The sequence below is a fragment of the Cupressus sempervirens genome, chromosome 10, assembly GCF_028749045.1.
Source record: "Cupressus sempervirens isolate cs-2001-9-10 chromosome 10, ASM2874904v1, whole genome shotgun sequence".
In the NCBI taxonomy this organism is placed as follows: Eukaryota; Viridiplantae; Streptophyta; class Pinopsida; order Cupressales; family Cupressaceae; genus Cupressus; species Cupressus sempervirens.
In genome coordinates, this window is record NC_143127.1 from 738,133,802 (window position 1) to 738,140,506 (window position 6,705).

A 6,705-nucleotide genomic window follows, 5' to 3' on the forward strand; every position below is an offset into this window, starting at 1 on the left:
ACTTCATGAAATGATTTCTATGGGGCACAAATTCAAACCTATTTCACAAAACCAAGTTTCGCTCTACATATCTGATCAAGCTAATTATAGAGCTTATGTGCCTACAAACAAACATTCACCTTAACATTTAAGACCTAATTATGAAGATTGCTAATGTTGAAGATACCTTAAAGAGCTTGATAAGTGAAGATCTTTGCTTTATGTCAAGCTCATGACTTAATTGTTTAAACGTGATGGAAAACACACAAAATAACCATTTATTGTTAGAAAATGTTTATCTTGGTGTCAAGTTGATATTATGATAAATATTGATGTTTAAGTTAATGGTATGTAAATGTTGATATGATAGTGTAATGGGTACCCCTGGATGTCCCAAAAAACTAAACCAAATTGCTGAAAGGAATTATGTCAAACAGTTTGCATTCAACTTCTTAAAACCCCTTATAACTCCGGAAATCAAACGTTTATTTGTTTGTTGTGTTTCATGCATGGAATTGGTATCATACAACATAAACAAGAAAGGAACTACAATAATATGCAAAGTGGAAATGAACTGCTGCTAATAAAATGTTATTTTCAGAATTCATAAAACCAAATACATGGCAGATTTATCAACTCACTAATTACTTCAGCAATATTGTCATAATACTCCAGCCCATGCTTACGAACTTGCTGCTGCAATACTTTGTCCTTCAATCAGTCCACTACTTTCGTAATACCATTCCCTCAAAGCGGCATAAGCGTCGGACAAGTAGTGAAGAAGATATGAGCAAAATACCAAATCTGCCTGTAGCCGAAAATGCAACTAAACTGCCTGATAATGAAGCCAAAAACAAAGAATTCCAAAGGCCAAACCCCAAGGGAATGACGTCTAGAATGTTACAAGAGAGGATAGACGTCCTCAAATGCCAAGAACTGAGCTGCAACTCACATACCAATTTCTTCTCATATTCAACCCTGTCTAATGAAGCCACAGATGCTTCCTTTTATTCTATTCCCACGGGTCCGCTCAACTCATATGGGCAATGTGGGATAAAAGATGTGTAATATAAAACATATATTAAAATACCCCTTATGTCTCCCTTGGGTACACATCACCATAAAATAAATATTAAAGTAACACTTTAATATTTTACAATTAAATTAGACGTTACTTTAATAAAACTTCAGGCATTAAAATGTATTAGCAATCGAACTCCGAATAAATGCGAGTGATAGCTCATCGGAAAGCTCTCACCGAGGAGTATCGAATCCAATCACCAAAATTGACCTACACTGTGTCCTGCCGACTTACTAAAAATAGTAAGTATGCCTGAAACTGAGTAAATCAACTTCGTTTTGGCCCAAACTGGAAATGACTAGGCCAAAACACTCCAAGATCCCATTAAACCCTTCGTTAGCCCTCGAGACCATGTAGAACAAGGCTAACGTGCACACACTTGGTCAACTGCTAAAATGGGGACATTACAGTCTGCCCCCCTTGAAATTGCTTGTCCTCAAGCAATCTCAGTCCAGCCTGCTGAATAACCTGCTCACTCTCCCATGTAGAATCTTCCTCCGGCAGGTCTTTCCATCTGACCAAATACTCCTTCACTATCCTGCTTCTAAGCTTCCTCTCTCTGGTATCCAGAATAGCCTCAGGTACTAACACAAGCTTCCCCTCCTCATCCAAAGGGGGTAAATCTGCAGAAGGCACTACACTCTGACCAATGGCTTTCTTAAGCCTAGACACATGAAACACATTGTGCACTCGATTGCCTTCTGGAAGCTCAAGCTCATAGGCGACTTTGCCCACTTTGCGAATCACCCTGTATGGACCATAAAATCTAGGTTTCAACTTTTCAGCTCCGCTCTTCTTGAGCGATGACTGTCTATATGGTTGTAGCCTCAAGTAAACCATATCCCCTACCTCGAAGCTGCGCTCTATTTGGTGCTGATCAGCATACAATTTTTGTTGATTCTGGGCCTGTTGTATATTCTCTTTGAGCACTTTCAGGATGTCCTGACTATCCTGCAATAAGTTTTTGGCTTTGGGCACTCTACTATCCCCCAAAACTAAATCCATGAAGCTAGGTGCTTCATAACCATAGAGTGCCATGAAAGGAGTCATCTTGATGGACATATGATAAGTGGTGTTATAACAATACTCTCCCATATGCAACCATCTGATCCAAGCCTTTTGTTGTGTAGTTACATAGTTCCTCAAATATCCTTCCGCCCATTTATTCACAATCTCTGTTTGCCCATCTGTTTGCGGATGATAACTAGTGCTAGGTGTAAGATCTGTACCACACAACCTAAACAACTCTTGCCAAAAAACACTCATAAACTTACTATCCCGGTCGCTGACAATGAATCTGGGCAACCCATGTAACCTGAATATCTCTTTAAAGAAAAGCTCTGCCACCTGTGCTACTGTGTAAGTGGACGGAATAGCAATGAAGTGAGCAAACTTCGTCAAGCAGTCCACCACCACATAGATGCAATCCCTTCCCTGTACTCGTGGTAAACCAGTGATGAAGTCCATCGAAATACTTTCCCATTTCCTATCAGGAATGGGCAAGGGCTGTAATAAACCTGCAGGAAATGTGTGTTCTCCCTTATTCTGTTGACAAACCACACACTCCCTGACATACCTCTGAACATCATCCTTGAGCCCTTTCCATGAAAACCGCTCTCGGATCTGCCTGTAGGTCTTGAAGACCCCCGGATGTCCATCTGTGGGTGCATCATGAAATGCCTTCAGTATCGCCTCTCTCAAATGTGATGATGGAATCAAATAAACCCTATCCTGAACTCTGATCAATCCATCTATCACCTCATAGCGATCATCCTGTATGGTACCTGAAATCAATCCAGAAGCCCAAGCATCTCCGACATACTCTGCTATAATCCGATCTCTCCAATCTCCTGAAATCTCTGCCAGAGCACATAAGTCAGGTCTCCGAGATAAGGCATCAGCCACCACATTTTTCTTACCTTTGACAAACTCTATGTCAAAGTCATAAGCCTGCAATTTAGTCACCCATTTTTGTTGCCGGTCATTAAGATCACGCTGGCTCATGAAGTATTTAATACTGTTGTGATCAGTCTTGATCACAAAACGTCCACCTACCAAATATGATCGAAATTTGGCCAATGCATGCATTATGGCCAACATCTCCCGGTCATAGACAGAATAACTTTTCTCAACTCCTCAGAGCTTCCTACTCTCGAATGCAATGGGATGCTTCTCCTACATCAATACTGCTCCAATCCCATCACCAAATGCATCACAATGAAGCTCAAAAGGCTTTGTGAAATCCGGTAGAGCTAGAACTGGACATGAAGACATTATCTGCTTGAAATGCTCAAAACACCTCTGTGCTGCCCCTGTCCACACGAAGGCTCCTTTCTTGGTAAGATCTGTCAAGGGTGTAGCAATCTGTGAGAATCCCTTAACAAACCTCCTATAAAAACCACATAAACCAAAGAATCCCTTAAGCTGTGTAAGGTTTGTGGGAGTAGGCCATTCTACAATAGCTCTAATCTTTTCGGGATCAACCCGAACGCCATCTGCACTAATGATATGCCCCAGGTAAAGGAGCTCAGTCATGCCAAACTCACATTTAGATTCCTTGGCATATAATGACTCTCTCTCCAGAATAGATAACACCTCCTCTAGATGATGTAACTGCTCCTCCCAGGTCTTACTGAAGACCAAGATGTCATCAAAGAAGATCAAGACAAATCTCCTCAGCTGCTTCCTGAATACCTGGTTCATACAACTTTGAAATGTAGCAGGTGCATTGGTTAGACCAAATGGCATAACCATGAACTCAAAGTGGCCATAGTGACATCGGAAGGCTGTTTTCTCAATGTCCTTTGCTCTCATCCTGATCTGATGGTATCCGGATCGCAAATCAATTTTGGTGAAGAAGCATGCCCCATGCAACTCATCAATCAGCTCATCAATCCTAGGAATGGGATACCTGTTTTTAATTGTTTTCTTATTTAGTGCCCTATAATCGATGCACATGCGCATCGTCCCATCCTTCTTCTTTACCAATACTACTGCTGAAGCAAAAGGGCTCTTACTGGGCCTGATATGCCCCATCTCCAACAAATCCTTAATCGCCTTCTCTATCTCATCCTTGTGTTTCTTAGGATGACGATAGGGAGTAATCATAACTGGTTTGGCTCCCTCCTCGAGCTCAATAACATGTTCCATCCCTCTGTCAGGAGGAACCCCATGAGGAATATCACTAAATACTTTAGCGTGTCTATCGAGTATCTTTTGGACATCTAGTGGATGACTCTTTTCTTGTGGCTCTGGTGAAGTTGGCATAATGTGGCATTCTGCCGCCCACTCTATGTCATCATGACGAAAAAGTCTCTGCATTCTCCTCAAGGACACTATTCTGCAACCTCCATCTGAAAGCCCTCTAAGTACCACAGTTCTCCCCTCATGCTGGAATCTCATCTCCAATTTCGCTAGATTGAGTGTGAACTCAACTAGTGAAGCCATCCATGTCATGCCGAGGATGACATCATAATCTCCCATGTCCACAACATAGAACTCATCCTCCAACTCGTAGCCATCTCCAAACCTGATGCAAAGATTAGATATCTTCCGAGTGCATAATAACTTATCACCGTTAGCCACCATGACTCTAAACCCATCATGCTCCTCTGTCTGTAACCCTCTCCTGGCTACCAACTGTGCATCTATGAAGTTATGTGTAGCCCCAGTGTCAATAAGAGATATCACTTTCTGCCCCTGGATAGTACCCCTGACCTTAAATGTGATTGCCTTTTGGGCCCCTGTCAAGCGTGCCAACGATCTATCATCCTTAGGAATGTTGCTCTCCTCTATAGTGTTACCCTCATCTGAATCGGAGTGTTGATCCTCCCCTTCTAACTCTGACTCTTCTGCTGAAAAATACTCCATTTGATTTGCCTTAGCCTTGAGAGAACATTTATGAGATAAGTCCCAAGGCTCTCTACAATGGAAGCACAGCTTCTTCTTTCGAAGTTCATTCAAGGTTTCATTGTCTAGTCCTTTTGATCCTTCTTTGGGTTTGCTATACTCTTTCTGAAATGATTTTTTGTCTTTGTCCTTGCGGTAGGAAGAATCTGTTGAATGGTTTTTTCCTTTGTATATCGAAGGGGCTAAATCTCGTGCCTTTTTAGTTGCTTCAGCTAACGTGAGTGGATCATGTCCCTTCACCCAACCTCGTAATGGATCAGCAAGACCATCACAAAATAACACCACCAATCTCCTAGGAGAGATATCAGTAACAAGTACAGACAAGTGCTGAAACTCGGCAATGTAAGCATCCACAGAACCTGACTGTTTTAACTGTGCTAGCTCCTTGAAATGTAACTCGGGATCCTTAGTGTCAAATCTCCCAATCAATGTTTCAGTGAATTCCTCATAGGATGTAATCTGATTATGCCCCAAAGTCACCATGCCATGATGCCACCATTCATGTGCAATGCCATCCAAGTGCATAGTCGCATACTTGATAGCCTCCTCCTCAGGCATAGGATTTAGCTGCAAGTATGTATCTACCTTCTGCACCCAAGCTCGTGCAGTCATCTTCCCTGAAGCATCATAATAAGGTAAAGAAAGTTTTCCAACTTTCTTCCTCAGCTCAAAGTTTTGATTCCTCCCTCCTGCTTTAGGCATGTGTCTCATCCTCAAGTCCATATAATCTCTAAGAGAAATATCCGCCTGAAACTCTGGTCCACTAGCCTCCCAGTCCCTCCTGAACTGATCCTGTAACTCGGTAATCTGCGGTTCGTTTACTGGATGAACCGGATCTCTGGGTGGAAAAGTGGGTAGAAGAGGTCTCGAGCTCGCAGTCCGTGCTGGGCGTGCAACGTGTCTAAAGTTATCAGCCTCATTCCCATTATTGCCGTGTCCATTATTACCATTAATGTTATTCTCAGAACCATTGTTGTTGCCTTGGCCTTCATGGTTATTGTTTCCCCCGTTGTTATTGTTTCCCTCGTTGTTATTGTTTCTGTTATTGGCATCACCTGGATTAATATTGACACCCATCTGTCTAGCCATGAGCTGCAACATCATGTCCATTCGCCTATTCTGCTCCTGCTGCATACGCTGCCCCTGCTCTAATGTATCCAGTAACTGTCGGAACAGTACCTCCTCCTGATCTGGACCAGCATTTCTGCCTCCGCCTAATCCTGTATTCCTGTCATCTCGATCACCCATATTATTGTCCTGATCACAGAATATCTCCTCTGTGTCTGTATGGTTGAATTCAATGTCCCCCTGCACGGATGTACTAGACTGTTTGCTTTGCAAGTCTGAAATCCTATTTTGTCTTGCTCTGGTATCGCGAAAATTATAAGACCCCTGTCGCATGCTCAAACATAAATGCTTAGCCTGTGTTTTTTACTTACTTTTTCCCTTTATCCGGCTGTTCCAAATTCCCTATAAGACCTCCACAGGATGGCAGGACTTATAGCTCTGATACCACTGTAATGGGCACCCCTGGATGTCCCAAAAAACTAAACCAAATTGCTGAAAAGAATTATGTCAAACAGTTTGCATTCAACTTCTTAAAACCCCTTATAACTCCGGAAATCAAACGTTTATTTGTTTATTGTGTTTCATGCATGGAATTGGTATCATACAACATAAACAAGAAAGGAACTACAATAATATGCAAAGTGGAAATGAACTGCTGCTAATAAAAT